The sequence below is a fragment of the Bubalus bubalis genome, chromosome 16, assembly GCF_019923935.1.
Source record: "Bubalus bubalis isolate 160015118507 breed Murrah chromosome 16, NDDB_SH_1, whole genome shotgun sequence".
Lineage (NCBI taxonomy): Eukaryota > Metazoa > Chordata > Mammalia > Artiodactyla > Bovidae > Bubalus > Bubalus bubalis.
The window spans coordinates 50187660-50209302 of record NC_059172.1 but is presented as its reverse complement, the minus strand read 5'-3'; the positions used below and the strand labels follow the sequence as shown (position 1 = coordinate 50209302).

At 41.3% G+C, this 21643-nt stretch overlaps 1 non-coding gene across 1 annotated transcript; it reads right to left on the bottom strand.

Annotated features, from left to right (window-relative positions):
- Positions 1-502: 502 nt before the first annotated feature.
- On the bottom strand, positions 503-575 carry TRNAW-CCA. Its single transcript has one exon. It is a non-coding gene; the product is annotated as a tRNA-Trp (tRNA).
- Positions 576-21643: the final 21068 nt, after the last annotated feature.

Below are 21643 nucleotides of genomic sequence, written 5' to 3'. Positions count from 1 at the left end.
TTATAAGAATTTAGCGAGAAAAAAATTCAGTCGTGCTGCAGTAAGGAACATTATCAAGTAGTGTGTGCTACATTCATAATTCTTGTTTCTGTTCAGCAAAAAACTAAAATGTGCAATGACTGTAGTTTTATAAATCTTATTCCCAAGCACTAGATTTTTATTTTTATTTTATGAAGTTAAAAAAAAGATAACCTCTTGTTCCCCCTAAGGAATAGACAGAATATCCAGAAAGCAGAGTCGCTTTATAGATCTCCTATAAAACTTCACTATGATAGATGTTTACCTGAAATACTTGCAAAACTGAGTTTGTACTTTTACTCACTCTAAATAGATCTGACTCACAGTGTTTACACATCCTTCTCTAACTTTTATGATTCTTTTTAAAAAATGTATATTTGCACCAGCTCTTAGTTGTGGGACACAGGACCTTCAGTCTTTGATGTGGCATGTGGGATCTTTATTTGTGGCATGCGAACTCTTAGCTGCAGCATGTGGGATCTAGTTCCCTGACCAGGGATCGAACCTGGGCCCCCTGCATTGGGAGCATGGAGTCTTAGCCACTGGACCACCAGGGAGGTCCCTCTAGCTTTTATGATCCTTTTAATGTAGACATTTTCTAATGACATCATGAACTTTCCCAAGCAACTCACCCTTTTGTGGTGCCATACAAATACATTGGACATGATACAATGAAACTGGCAGAAGACTGCAGTAGTAGGAAGGCATTAGCTGACATTCCAAAGTGGTAACAATTCATGACGTAAAGGGTGTGGCCAGGCAAATTCAAAAATGTAGAAGATTGTTAGTATAGTTCCTGCTATCACAAAAGAGGGGTAAAACTTGATGCTTAAAGGGGTGGACAAACTGAAATTACTAAAGGGTAGTGCAAAATAATTCTTCACAAGAGGAGAAGGATGAGTCCTTATTTGGGAAACTAGTAATGTCAGAAGGAGATGGAACAGTCCTTTATTCCTTTAAACATGATATCATAGAAAACTAGAAAAGTTTTGGGACTAAGGTTACCAACTGGTGCCCAGGGGTACAATTAGACCTATAGACACATGGTATTGGCCTGCCTACAGAGTTGGGGTTTCTCCCAACTAGTTACCAAATCACAAGTTTTCATAATAAAAATTAGGATGTCTGGCTTCTCTTGAAAATGTTGGCATTCTGACAATCCTTAGCCTGCATTCCTACATGGCAGCAACTGGCTGGAGCAAAGTAACAGCTTCTCTCTTTGGACAAGGCAGATAGTTTTTACAATCCCCACTTGTCAGTTTTACTTATATCATCCACCTAGCACTTGTAGGCATTTAAGTGTGTGACACTGGTTTGGGGAATTCCATTTAATAAAGAGATGAATCAACATTGTAGGAGGGGAATCTATGACATAAGATATATAGACCTTAGAAAATTCATTCCGACCAGAGTAGAAGCAGCAGAATGTTTATATCATGCCATTTTAATCCCAATAGTATTCTTTCTAAACCTGCAACTCTAACCTCAGAGCATTTGCCTCCATCATGCAGTCTATGCATCAGTCAAGGAACTAAACTGGATCAATGAAATTTAATTTATAGGATATTTACTTTCCTCCTAAATTTACTAATATTGGCGTGATTTTTATTATATGCTATTGTCAGGTGTCCTTTGTGTCAAACATCTTCAGGTCAAGTTTAGAACAAATCTCATTGTCCTCAAGTGTAATAAACCATTATGTTTCCAAAAGATAGCACATTTCAAAGCATCACCAACTATTTGTCCTTGGGGTATCCTATTCTCCTTACTGCCTGCATGCCTTGGCACAGAGTCCTTTTCTTGTAATGTCTTTCTCTCTCACTAAACTCCTAGTCATTTTTCAAAAAAATAGTGAATAAATCACTTCCCCTAACTACACCCTCCTAACATTAAAAAATAATTCCTCCTTTAGGCTCTCAGAGAATTTTTTTTTTTTTAGGCAAGGAATATGACTTTATTTGGAAAGCCAGCTGACCAAGAAGATGGAAGACTGATGTCTCAAAATACCATTTTATCAGTCTCTGGATGCCAGGTTCTTTTTGGACAACAGAGGATGAGATGGTTGGATGGCATCACCGACTCGATGGACATAAGTTTGAGCAAGCTCTGGGAGTTGGTGATGGACAGGGAAGCCTGGCGTGCTGCAGATCATGGATTCAAAAAGAGTCAGACACGACTGAGCAACTGAACCAAACTGAAAGAAGAGGAAGTGAGGAAGTAAAGTAAAAAGGTCATTAATTTTGCAAATATCTTCCAGAATGGCAAGCTTTGGGGAGGGGATGTATTAATCTCTTCTTTCTTGCAGAGGCTCTCATAGAATTTTAATTTTTTTATTTATTTATTTTTGGCTGTGCTGGGTCTTTGTTGCTGCGTGGCTTTTGTCTGGTTGCAGCAAGCGGTGCTACTATCTGGTTATGGTACACAGGCTTCTCATTGCAGTGGCTTCTCTTGTTGCCAAACACAGGCTCTAGGGTACACAGGCTTCAGTAGTTGTGGCACATGGGCTCAGTAGTTTCTGCTTCTGGACTCTAGAGCACAGACTCAATTGTTGTGGTGCATGGGCTTAGAAGCTCTGTGGCATATGGGATCTTCCCAGACCAGGGTTGAAATCTGTGTCTCCTGCACTGGCAAAAAATCAAATCTCTCATGCTTATACAGTGGAAGTGAGAAATATATTTAAGGGACTAGATCTGATAGACAGAGTGCCTGAAAACCTATAGATGGAGGTTTCTGTACAGGAGACAGGGATCAAGACCATCCAAAGAAAAAGAAATGCAAAAAAGCAAAATGGCTGTCTGAGGAGGCCTTACAAATAGCTGTGAAAAGTAGGGAAGCGAAAAGCAAAGGAGAAAAGGAAAGATATGCCCATTTGAATGCAGAGTTCCAAAGAATAGCAAGGAGAGATAAGAAAGTCTTCCTCAGTGATCAGTGCAAAGAAATAGAGGAAAACAACAGAGTGGTAAAGACCAGAGATCTCTTCAAGAAAATCAGAGATACCAAAGGAACATTTCATGCAAGGATGGGCACAATAAAGTACAGAAATGGTATAGACCTAACAGAAGCAGAAGATATTAAGAAGAGGTGGCAAGAATACACAGAAGAACTGTACAAAAAAGATCTTCATGACCCAGATAATCACTATGGTGTGATCACTTACCTAGAGCCAGACATCCTAGAATGTGAAGTCAAGTGGGCCTTAGGAAGCATGACCACGAACAAAGCTAGTGGAGGTGATGGAATTCCAGTGGAGCTATTTCAAATCCTGAAAGATGATGCTGTGAAAGTGCTGCACTCAATATGCCAGCAAATTTAGAAAACTCAGCAGTGGCCACAGGACTGGAAAAGGTCAGTTTCCATTCCAATCCCCAAGAAAGGCAATGCCAAAGAATGCTCAAACTACCACACAATTGCACTCATCTCACACGCTAGTAAAGTAATGCTCAAAATTCTCCAAGCCAGGCTTCAGCAAGCCATGGTTCAGTGAACCATGAACTTCCAGATGTTCAAGCTGGTTTTAGAAAAGGCAGAGGAACCAGAGATCAAATTGCCAACATCCGCTGGATCATGGAAAAAGCAAGAGAGTTCCAGAAAAACATCTACTTCTGCTTTATTGACTTTGCCAAAGCCTTTGACTGTGTGGATCACTATAAACTGTGGAAAATTCTGAAAGAGATGGGAATGCCAGACCACCTGATCTGCCTCATGAGAAACCTGTATGCAGGTCAGGAAGCAACAGTTAGAACTGGACATGGAACAACAGACTGGTTCCAAATAGGAAAAGGAGTATGTCAAGGCTGTATATTGTCACCCTGCTTATTTAACTTATATGCAGAGTACATCGTGAGAAACACTGGGCTGGAAGAAGCACAGGCTGGAATCAAGATTGCTGGGAGAAATATCAATAACCTCAGAGATGCAGATGACACCACACTTATGGCAGAAAATGAAGAACTAAAGAGCCTCTTGATGAAAGTGAAAGAGAGTGAGAAAGTTGGCTTAAAGCTCAACATTCAGAAAACGAAGATCATGGCATCCAGTCCAATCACTTCATGGCAAATAGATGGGGAAACAGTGGAGACAGTGGCTGACTTTATTCTCGGGGCCTCCAAAATCACTGCAGATGGTAACTGCAGCCATGAAAATAAAAGACACTTACTCCTTGGAAGAAAAGTTATGACCAACCTAGACAACATATTAAAAAGCAGAGACATTACTTTGCCAACAGAGGTCCATTATGTCAAGGCTATAACTTTTCCAGTAGTCATGTATGGATGTGAGAGTTGGACTATAAAGAAAGCTGAGTGCTGGAGAATTGATGCTTTTGAAGTATGGTATTGGAGAAGACTCTTGAGAGTCCCTTGGACTGCAAGGAGATCCAACTGGTCCGTCCTAAAGGAGATCAGTCCTGAGTGTTCATTGGAAGGACTGATGTTGAAGCTGAAGCTCCAGTACTTTGGCCACCTGATGTGAAGAGCTGACTCATTTGAAAAGACCCTGATGCTGGGAAAGATTGAGGGCAGGAGGAGAAGGGGACGACAGAGGACGAGATGGTTGGATGGCATCACTGACTCAAAGGACGTAAATTTGGGTAAACTCCAGGAGTTGGTAATGGACAGGGAGGCCTGGTGTGCTGCAGTCCATGGGGTCGCAAAGAGTCGGACATGAGTGAGCGACTGAACTGAACTAAACTCCTGCATTGGCAGGCAGATTCTCTACCATGGAGCCACCAGGGAAGCTCACTCTCATAGAATTTTGAAGATCTTTATTAAAGAACTTATTTTAGAATTTCAGTAGTTTTTTTTTAATGTATTAATCTTTGGGGGTAGAATTAAAGACTGAGTTACTTAAAAGCAGTATTTTAGTGTCTCCAGAACCTAGCAATCTAAAGACATTTAATAAATATGTGTTGAATGAATGGTCATAAGCAGGTATAGAAATCTACTAGGTCAAATGTTATGGGATGAGGCCATAAACTGACATGCTATTATGTAATAAAAATTTGCCATAAGGGGATGAAGCAGAATATGACATCATGAGAAAAAATCTGTGAGAATTTATCTGTTGACAATAGTCTGGAAACGTTGACTACAACAGGAAGAGGAGCTGGACCATGCATTTAGCTCACTAGGGTGATGCAAGCCTCTCTGGAATCCTGCCATGCCCAGATAAGCATTAACACTTACATAGTGCCTGGAGCCTAGTAAGCCTGCAATAAATACTTGTTGAATAAATTAATGTGTGAATGATCTGGGAATGATCTAGCATATTCTGGACTCTGGGTCATCATAAATCAGACTTTTGTTCTATTAATAATCTGGGTTAGTCAAGGGTGGTTTGGTTTGTGTGTCAAGCTGGACTGGCATATAACTGTGTTTTGAGTTGGGCTGATCTCTTTGCTGAGGACATAGTGGTCTATCTATGTCAACACAACTCTGAGTACTACGTTGTATTAAGACAGTACCAGCTGTGATTCTGAGTGGATTGTAAACTAGTTTCTGAACTGATATGCTAGGATTGGTCAGCCGGTCTAATCTTGGATGTAAGAAGGAGGGGAGGAAGGAGGAGGGAAGAAAAGAAGGACAGAAGAAAGGAAGGAAGGCAGAGTGGAGTGCATAAACAAACTAGCAACTGTAAGAAAAGTTTGTCAGATGTACACACTGCTGCTGCTGCTGCTGCTAAGTCGCTTCAGTTGTGTCTGACTCTGTGAGACCCCATAGACGGCAGCCCACCAGGCTCCCCCGTCCCTGGGATTCTCCAGGCAAGAACACTGGAGTGGGTTGCCATTTCCTTCTCCAATGCATGAAAGTGAAAAGTGAAAGGGAAGTCGCTCAGTCGTGTCCGACTCTTCGCGACCCCATGGACTGCAGCCTACCAGGCTCCTCCATCCATGGGATTTTCCAGGCAAGAGTACAGGAGTGGGGTGCCATTGCCTTCTGCTTTATTTAAAATGGATAACCAGTAAGGACCTACGGTACAGCCCATGGAACTCTGTTCGATGTTTTGTGGCAGCCTGGATGGGAGGGGAGTTTGGGGGAGAATGGATACATGCATATGTATGGCTGAGTCCCTTTGCTGTTCACTGAAACTATAACAACATCGTTTTTTGTTAATCGGCTATGTGCTGTGCTGTGCTTAGTCACTCAGTCATGTCTGACTGGGACCCATGGACTGTAGTTCTCCAGGCTCCTTTGTCCATGGGGATTCTCCAGGCAAGAACACTGGAGTGGGTAGCCTTTCCCTTCTCCAGGGGATCTTCCCGACCCAGGGATAGAACCCAGGTCTTCTGCATTGCAAGTGGATACTTTACCATCTGAGCCAGCAGGGAAGCCCAAGAATACTAGAGTAGGTAGCCTATCCCTTCTCCAGGGGATCTTCCCAAGCCAGGAATCGAATTGGGGTCTCTTGCATTGCAGGTGGATTCTTTACCAGCTGAGCTACGAGAATAGCCCATTAATCAGCTATGAAAGTGGAAGTGAAAGTCACTCAGTCCTGTCCGACTCTTTGCAACCCCACCAACTATAGAGTCCATGGAATTCTCCAGGCCAGAATACTGTAGTGGGTAGCCTTTCCCTTTTCCAGGGGATCCTCTCAACCCAAGGATCAAACCCAGGTCTCCCACATTGCAGGAGGATTCTTTACCAGCTGAGCCACAAAGGAAGCCCATTAATCAGCTATACCCCAATATAAAATAAAAAGTTAAAAAAAAAAAAAAAGAAAATCTTGTCATGCCATCAAGTAGTCTTCCAGCTGAAATCTCTGTAAGAAAAGAAACAAGTAAAATGAAGAAATTAATTAAAATTTTAAAAAGAAAAGAAAAAAGTAAAGCAACAAGTCTCTCATGAAAGGGCCTACCTTATTATCCTCGCTATGCTCAGTCACCAGCTAGGGAATCATGGACTTGTGAGTTGCCAAGCACAGCAGCGGAGGCCTACAGTCAGTCATGCTCCCTGTAGTTAGAGACCCAAGAGGCACTTTCTCATCGCTGCCATAGTGCACCCATTGTACCACGCAGACCCACTTGTCTATTCAGGTTCAGGGGCACCTCCTCCATGCTGCCCATGGGTCTCTCTTCTTGAGGGAAACTTCCTTCAGGAGGGAAGTGTGTTGGAAGAACTACAGCATCTACTCCTGCATTTGATCTCAAGGCCTCAACTAGTACTCACCCTCTCCTTCCTCCATTATGGGTTCTAAATTCCCCTCACCCTCAGCTACCACCTCAGCAGGTCTGCATGGCCTTCCTGATCCTGCAACTCAAACTTCTATGTCTGAGGGTCCTGAACCCATTGGTAATCATACCCCTCTCAGTCCAGGTTTGCTACATGTAACCATTCGTAGTTATAATGGAGCAAAAGGATTCCAGGAGGTGCTCAAGGTGATAGAAGAGGCCTGATACACTCAACCTGCCCCAAAATGGCTGACTGGTCTCTTGGAGGAATAATGTCATAAAAGCAAGCAGTTCAAGACAGGGTGAACGTCACTAAAGCCCTTGTCCATTTCACAGCTTCTTTTCAAACTCAGGTAGCATAAATCAAAGTGCTGTGGTCTGAATGATGTATCGTGCCCTCCCCCCACCCCTGGAATTTATATGTTAAAAACCTAACACCCAAAGATGATAATATTTTCAGAGCTGGAAACATTGAGAAGTGCTTAGGGTGGAATGAGTGCCTTATGAAAGGGACTCCACGGGATCCCTGGCCCCTTCCACCACGTGAGGACATAGGGAGAAGGTGCCGGCTAATGTGATAGTTTCAGTGAACATCCCTTTTCAGCTTCTTAAAGTGGCAAAGTGAACATGTTTATTATCATGACCCAAGTTACAACCTCTCTACAATACATAAGGTCTGGTGAGGTCACCCTCACCAGAAAGTGACCTTTCTGGTCACTGCAAGATCAAAGTGACCTTTGGCACTTGATCTTCGACTTTCCAGCCTCTAGAACTGTGAGCAATAAATTTCTGTTGTTTGTAAGCTGCCTAGTCTGTGGTATTTTGTTAAAACAGCCTGGGTGCACAGGCAAATAAAACTAATTTTTAAGTTTTGTCCTGCATTACGCCCTTTAATATTCTGGAACTAACTGACACTCTAATAATGTTTAGTACAGTTGTTCTCTCTTGAATCCATGAGATCAAAGCTATTTTATGGTAATACTGTGATGTTATTTACATTATCATCCATGGAGTCATCATTGCTAAATCAATCAATCAATGAAAAGGTCTTTAAACTTCCTTTGGTTCCATTTCCAATGTGCTAAGTGTTCAGAAACCTAGAGACCAAAAAACCAGAGGACTTCTGCTTTAGGACAAAAGCTTTTTCTTTTTCCCTCTTGAAAAACAAAAAGACATTCACAGTTTTATTTCTCTATTACTATTGCTCATAGAATGCTGCTGCTGCTAAGTCACTTCAGTCATGTCCGACTCTGTGCGACCCCATAGACGGCAGCCCACCAGGCTCCCCTGTCCCTGGGATTCTCCAGGAAAGAACACTGGAGTGAGTTGCCATTTAGTCCCAACCATTTATGTTGACTACCTTTAACCACAGCAACTAATTTGTGTTGTACAGACAACATCAGGGGATGGGTAAGTAAGAACTGCTTCTTGTACAGGAGCATTTTAGCAGATGAGCAAAGCTCATGAGCACATATAATACAACTTTCTACAACCACATACATCCCTTTTCAGCTTCTTAAAGTGGCAAAGTGAACATGTTTATTATCATGACCCAAGTTAAAACCTCTCTACAGCACATAAAAATAAGCAAAACTATGTATACTTAAAACTATGCTTAGTAATAATCAACAATCCAGTATTCTACATTACTGAGAAGTTATCTAGGTATTCAGTGATTATCTATTAATTTATCTAATACCAGTCCAATGTTTTTGTTTGTTTGCTTTTTGTGTGTGTTTTGTTTTGGGCTGCATCTCACGGCTTTCGGGATCTTAGTTCCCTGACCAGGGAACAAACCTGTGCTCTCTGCAGAGGAAGCACTCTGGAGTCCTGACCACTGGAATTCCCAGGCCAATGTTTTAAGCTAAAAAGAACTTAAACATTAACTTCAGGTTACTACCAAACATACATACTATAAAATGTAATTACTATTGAAATAAAAATGTTGTCAGTGTGATGATTCAATTTATTTGATTACAAATTTACATTTCACAGTCTTAAATATTGTTTATGCCCTTCAGGCAAAGACCATCAGGAACACTCCTGTAGTTGAGCAAGTCTGGTTTATAACTCACTGAAGCAGGAGAGAATATATACCATAGGGAACTGTGGGGCAACTCAGTACAAGAGTGTAAGAAAGGACTTACAGTACTAGAGATTTGGTTGGGTGATTTTGGAGAAGGTACAGGAAGAGAGGGTTTACTCTAGGTGGAGGTGGGGACAAACTAGGATTATCTCAATACCTCTTATTCCTAGGGAGGGCGCACTAAGCCTAGAGCTATTATTGGTAAAGCAGCATCAGTTACTCATACTAGCTGGTACAGGGAGATATTTGGTATTTTACAGCTTGGACAATATTCTTGTTTTGTCTGTGTTCAGACATTATTGGAATGGGCTTGTTATTGTACTAATCCATCCTGGTCACAGGGTGGTCTTGTCTTTTGTTGATGTTCTGTGAAATTGTTCATGTCCACCAGGAGCACATTAAGAACTAGCTGTGAGTGCCAAGCCAGCCTGCATTGGCAGGCGATTCTTAACCTATAGATTTAAATCTACAATTTCAGCTGTAAGTCAAGAGTAAAAACAGAAACCAAAAAACTTACTAGTTTGGATGTCAAAAAGCTGTTTCCCCTCCTGGTCAAAGGTTGTTCTCCTTCCTAGTTTGCATGGACTTAAGATGGACAAATAGATAAACAAATATGACTAACAAAATTTGGGGAATAACTTAGCCATAAGCAATCCAGAAACAAAAATAAATCACAGAACTAATAGTGGCTACAAGATACTAGAGAAACATGTGTTACCTAACTCGAGTTTGGCTGCTTGCCACTCAAAAGCCAATTCTGAAGAGACAAATGTTGGTTGGAAAAGAAAGATTGCTTTATTCAGGAGGCCAGCAACCTGGGAAGAAGGCAGACTCGTATCCAAGAACCAACTCTCAAGATTCTGCTTGACCATGAACATTTTTTAAGAGAGAAAGGGGGATTTAATCACAGTTAATCATTTAGGGAGGCGGTCAGAGTCTTTTATCGTCCACTGTGTGCAGATTTTTTCTGGCTGGTTAGTGGTGAGGTAACAGGGCAGGGCCCCAGGAATCTTGTACTCAGATGAAGTGAACTCACTAGGTGGGAGCCTTAGCTCCTGCTGAAGAAGCCGAATATATTGTCAAATATATTCCTTGAGGAAGAACCAGGATGATGCTTTTCATTACACTATTGTTTCTTGACTGCTCCTCGTTTGTTTCTTCACTCCCTCCCTTCCCTGATAAGCAACTCTTTGAATCTGCCCTTTGGTACTCAGGGAATGTCTAAGAGGCTGAAGCCTCTTAAAAACAAGAAATGGGGACACAGAAAGGATGTGTACCTGGGAGAGCTCCATAGTGTCCATATCAGTTCCGCATAGTGGCAGCAAAGTTAATGTTCTTTTGCCACTTGGCATTCATCTCTAGAAGCCAAAAAATAAGTGTCTGAGTTTAAGACACCCATGAGGTTCCTTCTCCAGCAATGTAATACACCTGGCGCTTTGATGTTAATGCACTGGACATCATGGTGGATAACCTCCATAGCCTGTGGCACAGGTTCAAATCCCTGGTTGAGGAAGTAAGATCTTGCAAGCCAAGTAGCATGCCAGTTCAGTTCAGTTGAGTTGCTCAGTTGTGTCCAACTCTGCGACTGCATGGACTGCAGCACACCAGGCTTCCCTGTCCATCACCAACTCCTGGAGCTTGCTCAAACTCATATCCATTGAGTTGGTGATGCCATCCAACCATCTCATTCTCTGTCATTCCCTTCTCCTCCTGCCTTTAATCTTTCCCAGCATCAGGGTCTTTTCCAATGAGTCAGTTCTTCGCATCAGGTGAACAAAGTATTGGAGTTTCAGCTTCAGCATCAGTCCTTCCAATGAATATTCAGGACTGACTTCCTTTAGGATGGACTGGTTTGATCTCCTTGCAATCCAAGGGACTCTCAAGAGGTTTCTCCAACACCACAGTTCAAAAGCATCAATTCTTCGGCGCTCAGCTTTCTTTATAGTCCAACTCTCACATCCATACATGACTACTGGAAAAACTATAGCTTGCCCCATCCCCCACAAAAAAATTTGTATATGATATTACCATATTTATCATATACCATATATAATATACTATATTTCTTAGTCAAACCCTGAGAAGGGGAAGCATATCTTACTGTCTACAATAATATGACTTTGTGCTATTCCTGTCTTCATTAGCTTGATTTCGTTATTCTTCTGTGTTCATTAGCATCACTTAATTTCCAGGAGTCTCCCATCCAGATGAATGGCTTGAGTGTTCATTATAGAAACTTCTTGAAAGAACCATCAATACTTTGATGGAAAGCATCAATAGTTTGTCCCTTAAGATTCTTTGAAGTCCTCCCCTCAAAATTCTCCTCTTGGCTGTTTCTACCATTCCTCAACTGTTATATCATGATCCTTACCTAACTGTAATTAAGCACTTATTTTGAAAGACTCACCCTAAATCAAACCTCCAATTCTCCATAAAGTCTGTCCTTGCTTTTTCCCTTCAAAATACTGCCAAAGCTTTTTTGGGTGGTGTTCTCCTTTATGCAATAAGCTCTACTTGTCTTACTACAGATTGTATCGGTGGTATATGGGGAGCCACATGTAAAATGCACATATAAAAGCCATCAGGAATACTGAAAAGACTCATTTAGTAAATGCAAAACTGACTTCCTCCACAGCGGAGCAGGGAAATTGAGTGAACCTCTACCCAACAAAATTAATGAACAAAACACCAAAGGTCAACAATCCCACATGCAGCAACTAAGACCTTGTGCAGCCAAATTAATAAACAAATAAATTTTTAAAAATCTATATTTAAAAAAAAAAAAACCTATACACCAGGGCTTCCCTGATGGCCCAGTGGTAAAGAATGCACCTGCTAATGCAAGAGACATGGGTTCAATCCCTTGTCCAGGAAGACCCCGCATGTTGCAGAACAACTAAACTCACATGCCACAAGTAGTGAGCCAGCACCCTAGAGCCCGCGAGCCTCAGCTACTGAAGCCCACGCACCGTGACTACTGAAGTCCTTGCACCCTGGAGCCTGTGCTCCACAACAGGAGAAGCCACCACAATGAGAAGCCCATGCACTGCAGCTAGAGAGCAGCCCCCACTTGCCACAACTAGAGAAAATCCCGAGCAGCAACAAAGACCCATCGCAGCCAAATAAGTTAAAAAAAAAATACCTATACACCAAAGCAAACTCTTTACAAAAGCCTTGAAGATTTTCTAATAGTTGCCACCTCGCTTCTGAGTCTCACCAGCTTCTCTGTTCTGCTTCCGGTGCCAGGCACCTTCCTCTGCAGTAAAGTCTTGCACTTACACTTACCTGCCAAGCTTGCTCATGCTTCCTTCCCTTTCCTTAAATGTATTATTTTGCCCAAGATTCTCTCCACTCTTCTTTGAATGCATGTTGTTTAGAGTTTTCAAAGCTGATTTCAAAATGAGTCCTTTACAGGAAGTCATCCTTGATTGACTCATCCCAAAGCCCTCCTCTGTATTCCTCTTGGTAACTTCTCACTTTATCAAGTCCAGTCTTCATACAATTCTTAGTCTTCTTGGCCTCTTGGCAGCATTTGATGCTTTTGGACAGTCCCCTCTTGGCACTCTCTCCTCCATTGGCTTCCTTAATAGGTCCTTCTTCTTCCTTCCCTGACCTTTCTCCTGTTTCCTAGCCTGCGTTCTGTCACCTAAAAGGAGAGATTCTCCAGTGATCTGCTTGAGTTGAGCAGACTTGTTTATCTGCAGTGCCCAGCACCTCACTCAACCTCTCTTGCATTATTTGTACTATTTCCAGTATTCACTACACTCATCTGGCGAAGAAAGAGACAGACTAAGAGGAAACATGGATGTCCACGTTGTACTGAGACTTGCCTTGAGAAATGCCCCATGGAGCCCTTGTTAGGGCTGCAGCATGGCGTGCATTGGCCAGTGGGGAAAGCACCACCTTTGTAGGGGAAGAAAAACTTTCCTAGGGTCCCTGGCTGGATCTGAAAATTAAACTGAAAAAGGCAGACTAATAGGAGAAAAGCAAACTAACTTATTTGATATTTATGTGTCACAGGAGCCTGCATAAAGAAATGAAGGTTTAAGGAAACAGAGCTGAGTATTTTATGCTAGGTTTGATGGAGCAAGGACCGTCATGGAGGAATGTGATAGATTAAGGAGTATGAGATAAATATAGTAAACTGGGAAAAACTTAGCAAGGACTGTTTGTTAGGATGCTTCTTGGCATCCCTTTGTCTTCAGGTAAGGATGCTTCTTCCCTCTGAATATAAGGAAGGTAACTCTCACATGAACGTTTTATGACATTTCAGGGGAAAAGGATGAGGGGAGGGTCAGAGTGACCTTCCTACTTCTGTCATTTTCTCAAAAGTCCTTCAGTTTAAAGTATTCAGGATGCTAAGGTGCCATAATTTGAGGTAGTGTGTCCAGCATTCCATTGCCTTCCATGGGTTAGTCTTGCCAGTACTTCTCTAACATAAGAAGTGGGTGTGGCCAAAAGAACAAATGTCCCCTCTCAGCACTTGCTTTATAGTCCTTTCTTAAGGAGAAAGCAAGGCACGGACTTGGGAGAAGACTACCTGGACTCTGCCACTTACTAGCTGTGTGATCTTGGGCAAGCTACTTATCTTTTCTGTACTCCAGTTTCCTCATCTATAAAATGGGGATAACAGTAGTGATGATATCTCATAGAGTTGTTACAAGGATTATTTTCCAAATATTTATTTGGAAAATACTTAAAACAATGCCTAGCACATATTAAGTGTTATATAAATATTATATAAAGATATGTGAATAATTTTGCTGCCTAGTTAATCCGTTTTCAAATAATATGTTCAGGTACACTAATGCTAAGTGTAAAGTGAAGTGAAAGTGTTAGTCGCTCAGTCATGTCCGACTCTCAGTAACCCCCTGGACTGTAGCTCGCCAGGCTCCTCTGTCCATGGGATTCTCCAGGCAAGAATACTGGAGTGGGTTGCCATTTCCCTTCTTCAGGGGATCGACCCAGGGATTGAAGCTGGGTCTCCTGCATTGCAGGAAGATTCTTTACCGTCTGAGTCACCAGGGAAGGCCTGGTGCTAAGTATTATGAGAATGTTAAAACTTTCTCAAAGGAAAAGGAGTGGGGAGGGACGAGGTATATCTGCAAAAAATGGGTGGGTATTTTTAAATATTATTTTTTTATTTGGCTGAGCTGGATCTTAGTTTCAGCGCTCAGTGTCTTTGGATCTTCATTGCAGTATACAGAATCTTTAGTTGTGGCATATGGGATCTAGTTTTCTCACCAGGGATCAAGCCCAGGCCTCCTGCAATGAGATCGTGTAGTCTTAGCCACTGAACCACCAGGGGAGTCCTAATGGGTTTTTTCCCACTGCCACCCCTTTCCTATTCTCTGGTTGTGAGTAATATTGTTGAGAACACCTGACATCCTTGCTCACATATGTGTGCAGAGGACAGACTCTTGTTCGGTTCCATTGCAAGATATTCCATAGCCTGCTTTGTCCTCCTGAAAGTAACCTTCCTTTCAGTTCCTCTCCCTAATGCTGCAGACCTGCTCCTTTGCCCCAGCCCTGCCCTCTGTGCCCCTGAACTAGGGAGACAATCTCCTAGATGCAGAATGCCTGCCTGGCTAACCACACAGATGCACCAGACATGGCTTCGACCTTCCGGTCACTCACAGACCAAGAGGATCAGTACTGTGAAGTCTTGAAACTAGCCATTTTGGTGGTAAATGAGAACTTAACTTGCTTTCATGTGGTTCTCTAGCATAATTTTGGAGAAGGCAATGGCACCCCACTCCAGTACTCCTGCCTGGAAAATCCCATGGATGGAGGAGCCTGGTAGGCTGTAGTCCATGGGGTCGCTAAGAGTCAGACACTACTGAGCGACTTCACTTTCACTTTTCACTTTCATGCATTGGAGAAGGAAATGGCAACCCACTCCAGTGTTCTTGCCTGGAGAATCCCAGGGACGGGGGAGCCTGGTGGGCTGCCGTCTATGGGGTCACACAGAGTCGGACACGACTGAAGTGACTTAGCAGCAGCAGCAGCATGATTTACATCCACACCTCTGACCATTATCAGTTGGTTATGACTTACATTAAGTTACCCAGAAAAACACCCACTTCCTTAGAGGAAATTATGTTAGACCAACGTCTTCTGTGGTTTTTTTCCTGGTGCATTTTTATTTTAATTTCAGAGAAAGAAGTTCACCTCTGAAAAGAATTTTAAGTCACTTGACTTTGTAGAAAATGTCCTGAGCTGGAAGTCAGGCATTTTGAATTATAATCCTTGTTCTCCCCTTTTAGCACCAGGAGTGAGTTGCTTCACCTTTTCATGTCCCCACTTACTGAAACATTCAGTGGTAAAGAAAACCGCAAATGCTTTTTGATGCTCTCACAAAATCAAGCTTCTGTATCAATGAAGCACTGGGACTGGATACCAACTAGTCTAATCTCTCATTTTACAGAGGATAAAATGAGGCTTGATACTTGATAAAGTGGCTAACCAAGGTTAGACATCTAGCTAAGATCAAAGACAAGACTGTGTGATGAAGAACTGTGTTCTGTTCTTTGCTAGACCTCAAGCCATTGTGTGCCTACTGGTTATTATGTAGCAGCAAACAAGAATATGCTTAGCTTAAAAACACACTTTTCTTCTTTTATCTAGACAGTTTCCTTTGAAGGGAATAAAGTCCTTGCATTCATTGTGGTGTACTTTGAGGGATTACAGCTTTTATCTTATGTTGTTGATTGTAATAATTAAAACTTTGAATAGCTTTAAACATTATTTGTGGGTTTCTTTAAGATGAAAAATGTTTAATTTTGTAACTCAACAAGATGCTTAGCCTGCAGAAAAAAGAGAATGTTAAAGTATCTTTATTTGAATATAAGAATTATAACAGGATTTCCCTTGTGAGAGAAAAAAAACGTAGGCACAAGTTTTAAAGACTTCAAGGTTTTTTGATAGTTAGCGACCCCATGGACTGCAGCCTACCAGGCTCCTCTGTCCATGGGATTTTCCAGGCAAGAGTACTGGAGTGGGGTGCCATTGCCTTCTCCTTTGATAGTTAACACATTGGTAATTAATTTTCTTCTGATTTCTTGCACTTTATTATTGTATAACAACATTCATCTAAAGACTATACATGAAAAAAAAAAAGACTATACATGAGTTTTAATCTTGTCTATACTTGAGTTTCATATAACCTGCTTTTTAATCTTTTATTGAAGTATAGTTGATTTACAATGTTGTGCTAATTTCTGCTCTACAGCAAACTGACTCAGACACATACATGCATTCTCTACTCTATTCTATTCCTTTATGGTTTATCTATAACCTATTTATTTCTCTTAGCTTTCAGATAACCAAATCAAACATTTCAAAAGCAAGATACTCTCAAAAGGCCTGCATTGCCTGTTTCTTACTTTAACAAACTCACGCCTGGATATGACTTGATTCAAATTTAGCCTTGCCTGTTATAGGAGTGATGAATCCGTCACGCAGCCTGCAAGTTCAGGCTTTGCCAGATAAGCTGAGATCTCCTAACTCCTAAGCAATCACCTACCGCCATCTTTTCACCCCTTTCTCAGGTTCTCTTCCCATTCCCTCAAATAATTTTACTTCAGCTTCCCCTGGTTTGCCTTTGGGCTTCCTGTGGGACCCCTGTTCAACCACCTTTTTCTCTCTCTCAGCTTCAGTCTACCTCAAACAAGATACCTGGCTAAAACAGCCTGAGCTAGTGCCCTGCCGTGGTTTAGAGAGAGGGAGATTTAGACACCAATTATTGTCCAATGTATGAGGCAAGGTATGCCCATAACTCTAAGTATGAGGGAACAAGGAGAGGAGGCAAGTCTTTGACTTGCTCCAGCGACCTCCCTGGTGGTCCAGAAGCTAAGACTCCATGTTCCCAATGCAGGAGGCCTGGGTTCAACCCCTGATCAGGTAACTACATGCCACAATCAAGAGTTCACACACCGCAACTGAAGACTCCACATGCTGCACCAAGACCCGGTGCAGCCAGATAGATAAAAATATTTTAAGACAACAACAACAAAGGCTTTCTCCAGTCCCTAGATGTAGAGTGCTTGGGCAGCAAGCATTAGGTTCCAGGTTGGAAACTTACAACCCCCAAAAGAAAGAGATGATAAATACTGTTCCTGAATTCTTGTAGAAAGTAGAAGTGCACTGGAAGTGGGGATGTGTTTTCAGCAGCTTTGTCACTCAGTGTGATCGAGGGACCAGCAGAATCAGCATCACCCGGGAGCATATCAGGCCCCACCCCAAGTCTTCCGAACCCACATCTGCATTTTAATAAGACCTCAAGGGGATTGGTATGCACACTGCCTAAGGTGCGTCTGGCTCCATCTGACCTTTACTATGAAAGGCCTCAGAATGTCCAGGGCTGAGAGACAGACTTGGGCAACTCAACACGTACCAGAGTCAAGTGCTAATCTAGTCATCCACAGAGAGACTCACTGCCACGGGGCTTACATACTTGAAGACTGAGTGCCTGCTCATTTCTCCCTATTGGCAAACTTAACCTAGGCGGCTAGATCCTCATCAAGTTACCGGGAGAACCTGGGATATTTACTCTCCCCTCCTAAATAATTCAGTGTTCCTCCAAATACATTATTTCCAACCTAAGAACCTTTCAGTCTCCTTCTTTCACTTGTGAAAAACAATTGTACTTTGCCTCATTTTCTCAAGCTTGGGGGACATCTCTGAGTAACTCCCAAATAATTTTGATACTTAAAAGTCAGTTACACAACCTCATTAAATCCTTATAACAGCCAACTATTCAATAGGTACTATTATCCCCATTTCACAGATGCAGAAACTGAGGCTCAGAGATGCTAAGCAACATGTTCAAGGTCACACATCAGAATCCTTGCTGATTTGGCAAAACTAACACAATTATGTAAAGTTTAAAAATAAAATAAAATTAAAACAAAACAAAACAAAACAAAGTCAGTGGTTTTAGCACCTGTAACATACACAACCACCTCTTTAGCCTTTTCCTCAGACAAGTTCCAAAGCTGCTCTGCAAGCTGTTATTTACAGACATATGACTTGTTTTCCTGCTCCTTCGTGTGGTTCATATGTCATGTGTCAACCTCTTCATTATGATTACTATCATTTTCATCATCATCAATTAACATTAGTTGAAAGCTGTTGTGGTGCTGGGCACTATACTTTTAATTCCCTGTCTGCAGTCTCTACCTGTATACACTTCCTTTTAAGTAACCACATTGCTAAGAATATTTTCTTTTGAAAGTATGACAAACCATGCAGATGCTGAGGCACTTGTTTTAGTGCTGGAAACTGGAGGAAAAAAGACATTTACTGAGTTATTCACTGTGTACAAAATCTGAGCAATCATGAAAACACTTCATGTTTGATGACTTCAAAGATCAAAATAAATCCTTTCCACTAGAGGAAAAATAAATCCATAGGAGCTTAATCTGTGGTTTATCACTGTTTAATGTTGAACTCGTACGCTTTTATTCTATTCTGAATTCTTTTTTTATTTTTATTGGAGTACAGTTGATTTCCAATGTCATGTTGTTTTCAGGTATACAGCAAAGTGAATTATACACACACTTATGTGTGTGTACTCAGTTGTGAAGCTGTGTCCAACTCTCTGGGCCCCATGGAGTGTAGCCCACCAGGTTCCTCTGTCCATTGGATTTTCCAGGCAAGAATACTGGAATGGGTTGTCATTTCCTTTTCCAGGGGATCTTCCCAAACCAGGGATCGAGCCTGTGTCTCCTGCAGCTCCTGCATTAGCAGGCACATTCTACATGTATTCAGTCTGTTTTAGATTCTTTTCACATATAGGCCACTATAAGTATTGACTTACATGTGAAATGTATTGGGTAGAGTTGCCTGGGCTGTATTTATTTTAAAATTTTATTTTTTTCCTAAGACATTTTATTTTATTTTTATGCTCTCTCTTTTTTTAATTGAAGTATAGTAGCCTCCTAAGTGGCTTAGTGGTAAAGAATCCATCTGCCAAGCAAGAGATGCAGGTTCAATCCCTGGTTGGGAAGATCCCCTGGAGAAGGAAATGGTAACTCACTCCAGTATTCTCGCCTGGGTAATCCCATGGACAGAGGAGCCTGGTGGGCTACAGTCCATGGGGTCCCAGAAGAGTCAGCCACAACTTAGCAACTGATAAACAACAACAACAATCCAAATCTAGGGGAAAAGTTGGGTGGGTGTACAAGTGAAACAAAACTGGCTAATATGTTGATAATTGTTGAAGCTAGGTGATGAGTACCTAGGGATTCATTATACTATTCTCTCTACTTCTGTATATCTGAAATTTTTCAGTTAAAAGAATGAAAAAAAATCCTCATAGGTCCCATGAATGTTAGAAAATATACGTGAAAGTGCTGTAGTTTGGAATAATACCATTTTCAAGCACTTACTGTGTGCCGTAAGCCACAGAACACTTTATGTACATTATTTCATTGAAGTATCAGAACAGTTGCATGAATTAGGTAATTGTTATTATCTGCATTTTAGAGATGAGGAAAAAGACACAGAATCTAAGCAACTCACCCAAGGTCACATAGCTAATTTACCAAAATCAGATTCAAACCTTAGCAGACCTCCAGAGCCATGCTCCATTGCCTCTCATCTGATGAGCATTTCAGTAATAACCAATAAGAGCTGCCATTTTTTGTTCCATCTAAATGCCTCCTCGACATTATCTCTGACTTGTTCGCTTTTTCCCTTTTCCTCCTTATGCCCACTGTTTAAAAGTATCTTTCCTAAACAGTGGAGAAACAAAATAATTTCCTTGACATCATTAGTTAACAATTCAGGAGTATTGATCAAGAATATTATATTTCTCAGAGAGGAAAAGGTTAGTAAGGCTTGAAGAAGTAAGAAAAAACCCTTCTGGACTTGGAGCTTCAGCATCCCACAGACCCACTTTGAGAAGCTGAGAAATCTCTGAACCTTCTCCCCCAGAGAAAGCACATGTATACATATACACACAAAATTTGCATTCCATATCAAGAAGCTTGTGAATTCCCTGAAAGCCATCTGTGAATCCCTGACCTAGATAAGAGAGGGGAGAATATTCCAGGCAGAGGTCCCAGTACTATTAGTTACAGGAAGTGAGGGGAACCATCTGCTGGACCGCTTAGTGCTTGTAAGGAAATACGAAATCAGACCAGAGGGGCAGAGAGGTAACCAGGCAAAGAGGACACTGGATAGCCCACTGTTCTTACACTTGGATCCCACCCCTGGGAATTTATCTTAAGAAAAAAATTCATATAATCATTATTTCCAACACTAAAATATCTACATAAGATAGTATCATAATACAATCTAATACTGTAACTCAGAAAAAACTGGAAACAACCTAAATTTTGATAATAGAAAGATATTAAAAATTAGGGTGCTTCAAATTGCTAGAATAATGTTTAGCCATTAAACACAGTAATTCTAAATCCTTTGCATAAGTGTCTAGAAAAATTGGCCAAGATTTTAAAATAGGCAGAAGAGATTACTGGCATCCTTTCTGTGGAATGCTAGGCATTATCTAGTGAATCAGCTGAGGATAAATTGATTCTACAGGGATGTGTACTTCCAATTGTCTTTCTTCTAACCAGGCTATTTTACAGTTCTTTGGGAAGTTAAATTATAGAAAACTGATAGTGATGTAAAAGATATTTGTTCACAAAAATGCACATGAATTTTGTTGATAGAAATATAATTAATTTCCACCCTGTAAACAGATGACCCAAAACATTATATTGCCCTGTAAGATATTAATCAGATTTTCATCTCTTAGCAAATTTATTTCAGCATTCCTCTTTATCTACTCTTCAATTTCTTCTTTGAATTGGTCATAATATCTTACTGATCATGTTAATTAACTAGGTGAAAAATCCTTAGCATCTGTGTTAGTTACTTATTGCTTAATAACAAATAACCCCTACTCTTAGTGGCTATAAGTGGTGTGTGCTAATTTGTTTCAGTATTGTCTGACTCTTTGTGACCCAATGAACTGTAGCCCATCAGGCTCCTCTGTCTAAGGAATCTTCCAGGAAAGAAGACTGGAGTGGGTAGCCATGTCTTCCCCCAGGGGATCTTCCTGACCCAGGGATTGAACCTGTGTCTCTTATTTCTCCTGCATTGGCAGGTGGATTCTTTACCACTAGCATCACCTGGGAAGCCCAGTGGCTAAAAAGCAGACATTTATTATGTCATAATTTCTATGAAACACAAGCTGGAATCAAGATTGCAGGGAAAAATATCAATAACCTCAAATATGCAGATGACATCATTCTTATGGCAGAAAGCGAAGAAGAACTAAAGAGTATCTTGATGAAAGTGAAAGAGGAGAGTGAAAAAGTTGGCTTAAAACTCAACATTCAGAAAACTAAGATCATGGCATC